We start from the raw sequence: 14,375 nt of genomic DNA, 5'->3' as shown, positions 1-14,375 counted from the left end.
ATTCCCCGCTCAAAAGTTTTTGTCTCTTACGCTGATTTCTTCTTTTAACATTGTGAAGCTCTACTTAGAACCTTCTTAAGATCCAATAGTGCAAAATGCAAATTCTTGCAATTTTTTGACTGGTCTTAAGATTTTGATCAGGAGTGTATCAGCTGCACATCCATGATCGGAGTCACCTGTTCCACTACATCTCAAAGGTGCTCGATTGGATGGAGATTTGGTGACTGGAGAAACCACTGGAGGTCAGTGAATCCAGATTCGTCAGACCAGGGAATGCTTTTCTAACGTATTATTGGTTGCGCTGTTGGTGCGCTGTTGGTGAGTCTGTGTGAACTAATGCTTCAGTTTCCTGTTCATGGCGGGCAGGAGTGGGCCTCGGTGTGTTCTTCTGCTGCTGCAGCCCATCTGCTTCAAGGTTAGACATGTTGAGTGTTCAGAGATGATTTTCTGCAGACCTCTGTTTGGTACAAGTGGTCATTTGAGCTACTGTTGACTTTGTGTTGTCTCACACCAGTCTGCCCATTCTCCTTTCACCTCTGACATTAACAAGGCTTTTTTATCCACACAAATGCTGCTGACTGGATATTTTCAGGAGACATCCCTTAGAGCTTGGTTACTGTCAGGATCCTAGGTTTTTGTAGTTATTTTTGTGTTATTTAGTCATATGGCTCCATGTGTTTAGTATCTCTCTGCCACTAGCCACTTCTCCCTCAGTCAGTACTTTTCCATTGCCAGCTAGCCCCGCCCACTCACACCTGTCGCTTATCCAATTAGTCTCAGCTGCACCCACTACCTGATCCATTTCAGCCTTTATATTCTGTCAATACTCATTTTTTCTGCAAACTGTTATTAATGTGCTTTACACCATGTCTGGTTTTCCCTTGTGTCTCCAGGTTTTTTGCTCCTCGAACCTAAGTTTTTGCTGATACGTAAGCCTGTTATTTTTCTTATTAAAGTTTTAAGTTTCCTTGAGCTCCTTTGTCCAGTCTTCATCCCTGAGTCTTAGCCACACCAAATCATGGCATTCCATTGCCTGGTTTGAACTTCGGCAAGTTGTCTTCACTGCTTCTACAGGCCTTAAACAGTTAAGGCTAAAGTATTCGGCAATAATAAAGCAAAACATATGCACAATGTGTAGGGCTCAAAGTATGTGTTACACCAAATTTTAGCCAATTATCTGTAAAAGGGACTAGACATACAACCATTGATTGCTTTCTACTTTCTTTCTTTTAGTTTCATTAAAATATATCCACTGGTTCTTGAGATATTTGACTAACACACACACAACACAGACACATTACTTCTTACCATTTCCTTTTCTGCAGAAGGAAATAAAAATAATTTTGGTTCCTCTGTACTTTTCAGAAAGTATTCATAATATATATATATATATACATATTTTTTGTGCATTTGTTGGGTATATAAAACTCAACCTGTAAATTTAAAGTAAAAACAATAGACCTATTGATTCCATACAAGTAAATGTAAATAATTAGACCTGGTTATTACCTGCTTTCTCTTGTCAACAGGAAGTTAAACTGCTCATGTGGCCAATGGTAGACAAGCAGCAGGATTAACTCCACAAAAATAAACCCCACTTCAGTCAGCGAGGCAGCAGGTTCAACTCAGTATCTGTGTACAACAACCTATCCAGTCTATTGGAATCAGATATTAAGAAAGATAACCATCTAGCCAATTTGTGTTAATGAGTTTGAATAAGTACAATATGGGACTGTTTTGAATAATTTTAGTAACAATTATGTAATCAAAAATAGTCATGACCATTCAAGAAATTAAAGTGCAGTTACTGATTTGCTATAGAGCCAGAATGGTTGTATTAGAACTTTACAGGTAAGCAATTACTTTTTTTTGTAAAGAAAGCCAAATTTTATTGTCCTTAATTGATTTATGACAGCAATAAAAGCATAAAACATAAAGGGAGTGAATACTTTTTATAAGCATTGTATAGCAGTGTCTAAAGTTTTTTAGAGACTGTCACTGCCTGTTGATTAAGTCCTAATTACAGTCTATGTCATGGCATCCTGTGTTTTCTTCCTGCCACATCCTGTATCTCTGTTTGTGTGTTGCAGGTGTGCCACATGACATAAACACTGACCTGTTGGCTCCTGGCACCCCTGCTAATAATACCTTAACTAACCCAGCCACATATTTACTCTCTTGCTACAGCCAATTTTCATTAGATCCCTCTATCTGCTTATGTTAACTGATGATGTTTGGCCAACTATCTGAAGTGGCCAAACATCATCGGCTGTGGCTCAGTAGTTAGAGCAGTTGTCCACCAATGAGAGAGTTGGAGGTTCAATTCCACCAGTATGTCGCACATTGATGTGTCCCTGGGCAAGACACTGAACCCTCATTTTCTGATGTGTGCCCCATTGGTGTATGAATGTGATGTAAAGTACTGATTAGACTCTATAGTGTGATTTATTCAGATTAGTTTTGGAGAGATGTAGTAGAGTGCTGTATGAATGGGTGTATGGATGGGTAAATGAGGGAACGGATTGTGTTGTGAAGCACTTGAATAGCCGAGTTGGCTAGAAAGGTGCTATATAAGTACATTTACCATTCATTAGTTTCTTGTGCATCTTCCTTATTTCCTTACATTTCAGGTCAGCTCTTGGTTCACCAGCCTGGCTTGCAGCTTAGTCTCTTCTTCAGACTACCAACTAACTCTGCCAACCGCTTAAGCTCTAAGTGACCTCCTGTCCTGATTATCACCTCGTTCTCAGCAAGCCCAGTCTGGACTCTTAATTGGCCGTCAATCACATGAACTCCTTTTCCAGAGTTTAAAATGCAAACCCATTCTAGCATAAATGCACTACTAATGTAGCTGTGGCTTAATGGTATTTTGTTAGGTATTCCTACAGCCACAATCAAATCTTGGTTTGTTTTCACAGCTTACACTGGCTTCCTTGGCTCTTCACTCCAAATCACTATGTTTAGTTTGGCAGAAAGATCTGGTAAATCGGTTGATGATTGAAGCTGCTCTGCTCTTTAGTCCCATAGACACTAACATTTCTCTGCAATCAAGGACATCTTCTCCAAACCATTTTAAGGCCTTTTTTCCCCCACAAAGAGCCATCAGATGCCAGTGCCTTATACGCAAACTGGTGTTGAATTTCTGTTTAGGTATGGGAGCTAAACTATGCATTGCAATCTTTGTCCACTGCAGCATCCTTTTCTTGCAAGTTGGAACCATCTACTGAAAGTAATATTCTGTTAAAGCACAAGTAGCTAAACTCATATGACCCCAACTTAGAGCAACCAAACTGTCCTTTTAACCTTTCAAACAAGTTCAACACTGAGATTATCATTAAAGCAACTGTTTGTTGCTGGAGGCGGGGAGAGGTATGTTTCAACCAGTGTGGCTAGTTTCTTAAAGGCCATGAACTGTGAGGTCATGAACCTTTCAGTTCAGATCCATTTTAATGCAGAGGTCATAAAGGTTAAGTTCAACCCCTTTGTACAGATTTTAGAGATTTAAAGGCTGAGCTGGGATTGTGACCAAACAAGTTGCTTTTGTCTGCCATGAATTACAACTTCCATGTTGTAAATATTTTAGCCTTTATTTAGAAGTTAATGTCTCAGTGGTGGATCTGAAAGCATTGAACCCTTCCCCACATTGTTCAGTGTCAGGCTTTACTGATTGGTTAAAAAGAAAACATGCTCCAGTTAGGTTTCTTCAGGTCGTGTGTTCACTCACATTTTGATTGTTCTACCAGACAAAATAAAGCACAGAGGAGTGCTGTATGAATGACTGATGGACTGAAATACAACTTTTCAGTATTAATGCACCTTATGCAGTCAATGAGATTAAAAGGGATAAATGAAGGCTAATTTTGCCTAAACAAAAGATGCAATCATGGATAATTGTACCTGACTTCTAATTACCTGGCTTTCCACAAGGTTTAGGAGTGTGTTAATGAGAATCTTTGACTATTCTTCCAGAAGCACATTTGTGAGGTCAGACACTGATGTTGGATGAGAAGGCCTGGATCACAGTCTCCGCTCTAATTCATCCCAAAGGTGTTCTATGGGGGTCAGGACTCTGTGCAGGCCAGTCAAGTTCTTCCACACCAAACTCGTTCATCCATGTCTTTATGGACCTTGCTTTGTGCACTGGTGTTCAGTCATATTGGAACAGGAAGGGACCATCTTCAAACTGTTCCCACTAAGTTGGGAGCATGAAGTTGTCCAAAATGTCTTGGTATGTGTCAAAGTTTATTTCTAAATTAACTGACAAAACAAAAGGCGGTCGTGGCAGCAAAACAAACTATAACAAAAACACAAAATGGGAAGGCGAAGCGAGGAGGGACGAGCGACAGAACATGAACCAAACAACAGACAACAACCATGGACATACCTGTGACAAAGAACAGTGAACCGGCAGGGTAGTGGAGAAGATGACTGGGTTTTAAAAGCAGAGGGTAATTATGGGAAGTGGGAACAAGTGAGTGAAAACAGCAGGTGGAGATGGGCATGACAATTAACAAGTACAGACTGAGGTGAAGAGGATACTGACAGATGTACAAGGAAAAATAAACTTAAACAACCCAAGAAAGCAGAAAAACAAGAACCGAAAACCAAAACTGAGAACATACTAAAAAAAAACTAGAAATCATGACAGTATGCTGAAGCATTAAGAGTTCCTTTCACTGGAACTAAGAGGCCGAGCCCAACTCCTGAAAAACAACCCCAAACCATAATCTCCCCTCCACCAAACTTTACACTTGGCTCAGTGCAGTCAGACAAGTACTGTTCTTCTGGCACCCGCCAAAACCAGACTCGTCCATCAGATTGCCAGACAGAGACTGCTCTAGAGTCCAGTGGCAGAGTGCTTTTTACCACTGTGTCCAACACTTTGCATTACACTTGGTGATTTAAGGCTTGGATGCAGCTGCTCAGCCATGGAAACCCATTTCATGAAGCTCTCTACATACTGTTCTTGAGCTAATCTGAAGGCCACATGAAGTTTGAACGTCTGTAGTTATTGACTCTGCAGATTGATGGCGACCTCTGTGCACAATGCACCTCAGCATCCACTGAGCCCACTCTGTGATTTTACATGGTCTATCACTTCGTGGCTGAGTTGCTGTCATTCCCAATCGCTTCCACTCTGTTATAATACCACTAACAGTTGACAGTGGAATATTTACTAGAGAGGAAATTTCATAGCTGAATTAACTGCACAGGTGGCATCCTATCATGGTACCATGTTGGAATTCACAGAGCTCCTGAGAGTGACCCATTCTTTCGCAAATGTTTGTAGAAGCAGTCTGCATGCCTAGATGCTTGGTTTTAAACACAGGTGGCCATGGAAGGGATTGGAATATCTGAATTTAATGATTTGGATGGGTGAGTGAATACTTTTGGCAATATAGTGTATGTTGTCGATGTCAAACTCACTTTAAAACTCTGGCATGAAAAGTGACGGGTGATATGCATTCCTTCAAACAATGCTAGCCCTTTAATTTCTTCTGTACCCAAAATACAAACATTTGCAACCTGAGTCATCATCTTTACCACTTTGAACTCATTATTTGAAGCCCCTTCTCATGATGGTGACAGATACTTCATGCAATTACTCTGTAAAGCTGCTGTTACTCAGAGAGTAGCAGGATGTTGGTTGTTCTGTTGACAAGTGCTTGTGTTAATTTTTAAGAACTGCAGAAAATCAAATACTAAAACATATCCATCTACAATAAACAATTGAGAGATGTGTTTCGGATTAAAATAGCATACCCCACAGTTTACTCTCCACAAGAAACAGATGGCGAATTCTGAATCAAACAATATGTGATGTGAAAACACTTTGTTTGCAGCCTGGAGTACATAACTCCAGCACAGACAATGCAGTAAAAGAACTCTGTTTAAGTACTTTTGCACACCTATTAACTCTGTTCCATCTAGTTAATGTTGACACACCATTAATAAATAATATAACAATGACAGCATGAAGAATCACCCACTTTTCATGACCTCTGACCTACTGTCATTTTTCACCAACTGTCCTGTGAAAAGATAATTCTGACCTGAGTGAATCTTAATGATTTTGGGACATGTACTGTATATACACTGTGTACTTCTAATCAGTTATTTATAGATTGCTTACATGCTTTCCTAAGGCTTGTGGAAAAAAAAAAAAAAATTGCTGAAATGAGATGTTTATTTGATTACTAAGCTTTTGAATTATGAAAATTGATTGTTTTAATGTGTTTGCTTATCTGATATGAGAAATTATTCATGTGTTTTAACAAACGTTTTTGTCATACAGGAGAACTGTACTCAGTTGTGAGGGAAAGAATTTTTGGCCAGAGTAAAATAAAACTTTCTGCTCAACCCCAAGGTCTTTCCAGCACCAGCAATCTGAATGTCCTAGTTGTTATCAAGCAAAGTTTGATAACAAATTGAAGAGAAAGCCTTGGCTGGTGACTGCAACTGTCAGTTTTTTGCAGTTCATTTTTGTGTTTGCCGTGTGAAGATCTTCCTCCCTTGTCTCCCATCTTTGTTCTTGTAACCTGAGTGAGAAAAACATTTTTTCTCAGTGTTTTTGTAAATTCAGCAGAAAAAGGATAAAGAAAGAGTATTATTACTTACTACCTATTATGCTTGTGTCTGAGTTCAAAAAGACTTTTTACTACCCACTCTGTGAAAGCAGCACAGCGGCTTCAGGATTTAAGATTAGGTAATTGTTCATTTGCTGGGTTTTTTTCTGTCGATTTCCAGGTCTTCGCAGTAGAGATGGGGTGGATAAAAAGGCCTTGAAGAGTGTGTTTGTAACGTCACTATCCGAACAATTAAGGGACCAACTTACTTTCCACAACAAACCTAACTCATTAGAAAACCTGACCATTTGCCTGGATAATCATTTAAAAGCAGCACTGTCTCACTTCTTATATATGGCTGTAAAAGCTAATTTGAGAATTTTTTGTTGTACAAAAACTTGATTTAGAATGTATTTTCTTTGCTTTGATATATACGTTCATAATTTCATGTCAGTGTCTCTGTTAGATGTTGCACTGTCAAATGAATTTAAAACTTTTTTTTTCTTGGAAAATGTGTAATTAAAACCTTTTTCAAACATTTCTAAAATGTGTTAAAAAATATACAGATGAATACTTTTTTCCCTTTCTTGAGCTCAGTTTTTCAGTTAACTTTAGCCCTAATTAAAATGACCAAATACTGAAAAAGTTCAATTATTTTAAGTGAAATTATTTAATCATCCAGGCAAATAAAGTCTGGTTGATTACTGATATCAACGTTTGTTTGAAAAATCAACACAAAAAATTTCAAAAAGATAAATGCCAGGGAGCTCGGGGATTTATTTGAATCTTAGTCATGGATATGTCAAAAATTACCAACAATATTGTCTTTCATGCATTTTTAGGTTTTGTACAGTGTGAGGATCTGGAGTTGCTCTGTCTCCACCTGCTGCTGGGACAGAGCATTCCTCCTTCACAGCTGTGCCTCATTCTGCTAATGAAGAGTTCCTGTATTTAAGCCTGCAACTGGATCCAGATCAACGCTGGAGCATCATGCCTCTTGGGTCAGATTCCCAGCCTCAGTTCTAGTGATTTTTTTTTTTGTAAAGTACTAACTCTTGCCTTGCTCTCATTTTTGTGTCTCAGGCCTCCCTGTGCCCTGCTTTGTGAATATTAACTGTCTGGATTTTTGGCTCACTTACCTGTCGCCGAAGCTGGAACCTCCTCCTGGAACTCACTTTTCTGGACGTCATCCTCCTGAACCTCCTTCGCTCAGCAAACCTGTAAGCAACAAGAAAGAAATATTATTGAACTGGAATATCACCCTCATCTGTACCCGAGACTTACCCTGGTTCTCTTCATGCCCTTTCAGATTTTCTCCCCCACTGACCATCAGTTTTCACCTGTAAATAAACCACTTACCTTTTATGCTGGTTTTCTGTACTGCTCTTCCTGACAACCTTGGTTTATGACACAGTCAGATTTAGCATACTCCCCTTATAGGACACTTGAGGACAAAGATGTCCTATTGAGTCACATTCAAATCACATGTTTTTTTTTTCACAGCAAATACAAAATAAAATCATGCAATCAGTTCATCTGGAAAAAAATGTAAAATTTGAAATGGAGTAGTTTTCTAGGGATAGGCTGAAGCATGAGTCATTTCTGTGCCCTTCTATTGTGGATTACTTTTTAGAGATTTGTGTGTGAGAGAGTATGTATGTGTTTGAACTTAATAGGCTGTACTTACCCTTAGTGTTTGTGTGACTGCAGAACATGCATTCTTCTAAATAAGAACACAACTTATTTTGCTGTACTCCAAACACTTTAAAGAGGATAGAAAATCAAACCAGGAATCAGTTTGTGCACCTATACCTGCTGTCCAAATAAACTCTGAGGTATCTGCAGCTTGGTTGATGGAAATTTCAGCTTCAGCCAAATTGTTCTGTCATCCAGGGGTAAGCAGGATGCTAAGTCAGCTACATAGATTTTTTTGGTGGACCTCTATGATTCTAGATTCCAAGGACTGTTTCGGCTTGCCCTGTCTTAAATCCATTAACCAGCCTCCTTCAACCACTGCCTACTCTTAGCTGTACCTGGTCACATATCTCCCTAAATTTTGTCACCCCCCCCCCCCTCGGAAGGATGCACAACAGTGCTCACTATCGTCAACCAAATTTCTCAGGAAGCCATTACCTCCCAGTGAAGAAGCTTCCTTAACCATGTTGACCTCCCAACATCTAATTAATCACATGTTTAGACATTATGGAATAACATTGTACATTTTGGATCAATGACCTCACTCAGTTCATCTCTCAGATATGGAAGGCCTTCTACACAACACTTGGAGCTACTGCCTATCACGCCCCCTTGTTCCCTGCTCAAGAGGCAGAAGTGGCTGAGCCCAGCATCACCTGCACTGGTGCTGATGAATCTGGCACCAGACCATGGCTGCCCTCGTCAAAATGTTGGATCAAAACTGATGCATGATAGACTGAAGGCGAACCCTGGCCCCTCAACACAAGCCCAGACAAAACATTTGGCTTTCTTCCAGAGACATTCCACTCAAGCACACCTCCAAGTTCATTGGTTCCTTTGAGATTGAACCTATAGTTAACCCTTCATCTGTGTGCCGAAAACTTCCTCCATCTATGAGAGTGCATCATACCTTCCATGTCCCTCAAATACAACCTGTTCTGTCTAGCACTAAATACCCTCTGGCCACTCTCCTCCCTTCTCTCCCGACTCACCGATGATACCTTGTCAATTAAGAGAGATACAGCCAGAGGAGCTTCAGTGTGAGCAACCAGCTCACAAAGCTACTGATGGTCACATCCATTACTTAAGGCTGATCAGAACCATTAGTCTTTGTTGGACCGTTGAAGTCACTTGAAATGTCTGATTGTCCTGCCTAGACTTCTGAAGCTTCTGCTGCCAACTCTGCTCCATGGAAAACCTCCTAAATAAAGTAATGAGAAGTCAGCTCAACCTGCTCATCTGAATGCCTGCCAGCTTGACCTCTGCAACACTCACCTATTTTGCACTCCTGAATCCTCATCTCCCCCAGAAATCTGCAAAGGTTAAAGACAAAGGAAATACAAAAAAAAAAGTGAAAGGTTTTTTTTTTTTCTGAAACAAAAAAACATCAGTCTTCTGCAGCTCATGGTTCCAAAAAAAAAACACGTGACTTTTTTTTTTTTTTTTTTTTTTTTGCTCTTCTCAGCTGAGGACATATTCTAGCCTTTGCTTTGTTCCCTTCCACAGATTTTGTAAATATCTACTTCCTGTGCCCTTCAAAAGGAACCTATTGAACTCCTTGGTGAGATTTTGGTTTCAGCAATTCAGAACTAAAAAATAAATAAATAAAAAAAAAATAAAAATACAAAAAACTGATCTGAATGCATGCAAGCAGAATTATCAAGGCCTCATTATTACCTGTAGGTAACCCAAACCTTTAAGCACACAGGTTCAACTTTGTTTCCACTTCAAAAGAAAGCTTTTCAGCTTGAATAAGAATCCAATCCTTACAGCTGAACTTTTAATGTATTCATATTATACTCTTGAGTGTTATTATACAGCCTGCTCGCCTTTTAATCCAATGGCAACAGTGATGCAAGATTTTCCATTTTCATGCCTTAGTAACAGCAAACAGATGTTTTGTTGTTTTAGCTTGCCTGATGCTTAAATAAAATTATAAAGGTTACGTTTGTACTGACCTCTCATAACCATATTTAACTGCATAAATTTATTGTGAACAGGAAGATCATCCCATCTAATCTAATCTAATCAGCTAACAACACTGTTATCTAATATTCTTGACTGTGACACTGACTGTTTTTCTTGTGAACATTGCATCATCTGTACATGCAGTTTGACTTTGTTTTTTTATCTCCACTATTACTTGTTGCTCTGCAACAGTTTATGGATTATAAATAGTCCAGACATGTTTTAATCTCACATATATTCTAGAAATCACTATTTTTTCATTCACACTCACACACTTATCCTGTGCTTTCTAATATATATTTTACACTTTTTAGAGCACTTTTAAATTGTCACTTATACACCAATTAGCTTATCAAAGGCAGTGGAGGGTTCAGTGACTTGGCTAGGGATTCCTTTTAGGAATTAGAGGACAACCTCAATGGTACTAGAACGAAGCTTCTCTCAAATAAAACAAACTAATGACTCTTAAACTTACTGAGGGGGGTTGTCCACTAAACCAAACCAGAGCTTGCTTAGCACCACAGTTTCCTGTTTTCCACCACCACAATCTTACGTTGCACCAAATATTTGCTGAACCAAAGCAAAAAATGCTTTTGTCAGGAGCAGGAGGCGGGCTAAGTTTTTTAAAACTCTAGATTTAATTTCACTTTTACTCTGCTTTATTGAGGACAAAATTCTTCATGCCAACATAAATAAGAAGTCAAATAATTAGCAATGGAACAATGTGCACACAGTATGTTATCTTCTTACTGTGTCTTTTTTTTTTTTTTTAACATCATCAGTTATGTAGCACCAGGCAGTGGGCCAAAGCATCGACACAGAGCCACCTTGATCAATAACTTTTTTTTAACTGATTTAATAAACACCATTTGAAGCAACACTTAGAAACTTTTTTTGGCTCTTTTAATCTCATCAGCTGGTGTTTGTAGATACTGTTTGAGATGTATGCAAGTCCTGTTTACAGATCATGCTGTTCACAAGCACTGACTGTAGTTTAAGACTGTGTTTATGAAATAAATTGCTTATATTAAGATGTGTTTGCAGGAATAATGACATAAACCCTGTTTTCTGTAAGAGATAAAATCTCTCTCCCTGCTTTCTGATCCTTCTACAGAAACTCAAAATACAACCAAGGGAGGATCAATCATTTACCGGAAGGCATGTTTAAAGTTTAATGTGACTTATTGTGCTGACAACAGGTCAACAACATAAAAAATCTTTTCCAGTAAGACATTGTGATGTGTTTAGATTACATTATTAGGCAATCAAACAGCCTTTTCAGTAATCGATCCAATTTAGTCTCATTAAAAGAGTTTTAAAATGTTTAATAAATTTATACAGCTCAGTTTTTATAAACCATTCATTTAAACTCTCTCATGTAACACTGAAGACAAATCAATATTTTTTTGTATTTTTATATGGCTGTGGGTAATATGTAGAGCAGCTATTTTCATGAAGTGAAACTAAGGCTGTCGAACCATTTGCCACCTTTACAGAACCAGTAACCAGAACCATTATGAAACCGTTTAACCCTGCTGTATGCGTACACACACCAGCTGAAGAGTGATGACTATGACTACCTAGGTAGAGGCAGTTTTCTTGTTCTACAAGCCATACCAAATGCATGCAACAATTAGTTTTATTGGCTAATGTATACTCCCAGAAACATCTGGACAACTCTCAGCAGAACAGTAATGTTAAACAGCTGGGGAATGGCCAGTAGCTTGGGGCTGGGTATTACTGCTCTAATAAAACACCATCAAGTTCTACTTTTACTCTTAAGTGAACAGACACCACCATGGTCAGAATTTAGTATGTGTTTTAGGATGTGTAGGACTCTTAGGGTTCTAGACAAGGTAATCTATTTTAAATATTTAATAGATGATAAATATTTCATATTTTAAGATTAAAGGACATAATCTTTGTACCTCTGCAATGGACTTGTGACCTGTCCAGGGTATCTCCCGCCTCTCACACCATGACTGCTGGAGACAGGCATTAGCTCCCCTATGACCCAGAAAGGAAAAGTGGTTCAAAGTAAATGGATGGATGAATCTTTGCATCTCATTATTTTGATTCTTGCCCCATTTTCTGAGGAGAATACACAACAAAATATGTTTTCTCAGAATGCAAAACATTTGCATTAGTTGAATTTAAAAGCCATACAATGTAGCTAATGTAAAAACAAGTAATTGTGGTGTAAATAAGATTTTCAATTAAAGTAGCAATTACTGAAGGAATGCATATCACTCACTGCCTTGCAAGTTTTAAACAAAAAATCTTGCACATCCTGATAACTGTCAAACTATGTGTTAGTAAGTAAGTAAGTAAAGTTTATTTAGAAAACGCTTTTCACAGACAAAAATAAAAACAGTAAAAACAAAAATCTACCTTAAAAACCATACCAGACACACAAACCACCAGAAGAAACAGAACAAAATCAAGAGATAAAAACCTGGGAAAATAAAAATGGTTTTAGCTGCTTTTTAAAAACCTCCACAGAGTCAGCAAAACGGAGCTGCAAGGGCAAACTGTTCCACAATCTTGGGGCCACCGACTGAAAGGCGCGGTCCCCTTTGGTTTTTAACCGTGTTCGTGGAACAACCAAAAGATTCTGACTCTCAGAACGAAGACCACGGGCAGCAGAATATTTATTTAGAAGTTGACAAAGATAGTCAGGAGTCTGGCTGTCAGAAGGGGGGGAGATGGAGGCGAACCCAGAGCGCATACTCATAGTTTTAAAAGGAAACTAATTTATTAACTTAAATAAACTGACAAAGCAAAGGGCTGACGAGGCAGCAAAATTAACAATAACAAAATCCAAAACTAGAGACAAGGCAGGGAAAAACATGACAAGGGTACAGCAGAAAAAGTGGAATGATCCAGTGAAGAGTGATGAAAAGTGACTGGTTCTTAAAGGCAGAGGATAATGAGGAAAATGGGCACAGGTGAGAATGATTACAAACAGGTGAAGATGGGCATGGCAGACATGATAGGAAAAGTACTAGGGAGGTGGATAGTGACAGGGCATGAACACAGAAACTCAAAACAAAACAAGACCAACACAAAACCCCAAACAAAGAAAAAAAAAACACCAGAAACTGTGACACCTGGCCATATAATGCTCTGTATGTCAACACAAAAACTTTAAAACGAATTCTAAAATCAACCGGGAGCCAATGTAATGAATATAGAACAGGAGTGATATGACAAAATGTATTGGATTTGGTGAGAAGTCTGGCTGCTGCATTCTGTATGGATTGCAAACGTGAGCTTGAGGCTTTATCCAGGCAAGAAAAAAGGGCATTAGAGTAGTCTAGGCGAGATGATACAAAAGCATGAATGATTTTCTCTAGGTCAACTCGGGAGACCATTTGTCTGATTTTAGAGATGTTTCTTAAATGAAAGAAACAAGAACGGGAAACAGCCTTAATGTGTGGGTCGAAGCCTAATGAAGAATCAAATGTGACACCTATATTTTTTACCTTTGTTTTTACTAACGGGCAAAAAGATGCAATTTTCTGGCTGATATTGTTGTGTAGATGACTGGGAGCAATAATCATAGTTTCTGTCTTACTAGTATTTAGAACCAGAAGGTTACTGGAGAGCCAGTCACTGATATGGGACAAACATTGATTAAGGGTGGCCAACCTGTCCAGTTGATCAGTCTAAATGAGAAATAGAACTGAATGTCATCGGCATAAATATGATAGGAGATATCTGAAAAAGACTGAATAATACCAGCAAGTGGAATGATATAAAAAGAAAATAGAAGTGGACCTAAAACTGAGCCTTGTGGCACCCCACAAGTTAACGGGGCATCGTCAGAGGAAAATCTGTCCGTCATAATGCAAAATGTCCTGTCAGATAAATATGAGGTTAGCCAGTCCAAAGCTGAGCCAGAAATACCAGCCAGGATCTTTAGCCTGTTTAATAGGATTGCATGGTCGACAGTGTCAAAAGCAGTACTAAGGGATGACTTTTAGCTACTACCACTTAAAGTTTTGGCTAGATATCTGTAAAACTGATTGCACTATGGCCATTTTTGTGTCTACTGATTTTGATTAGATGAGGCAACTAGCTGGAATTTGGTTGATTCCAAAAGTGAATCAGTAGTAGTGTACCCATTTATTACTATCTGAAAGT

Source organism: Kryptolebias marmoratus, linkage group LG11 (assembly GCF_001649575.2).
Source record: "Kryptolebias marmoratus isolate JLee-2015 linkage group LG11, ASM164957v2, whole genome shotgun sequence".
NCBI classification, from domain to species: Eukaryota; Metazoa; Chordata; class Actinopteri; order Cyprinodontiformes; family Rivulidae; genus Kryptolebias; species Kryptolebias marmoratus.
This window is presented reverse-complemented; position numbering follows the sequence as displayed.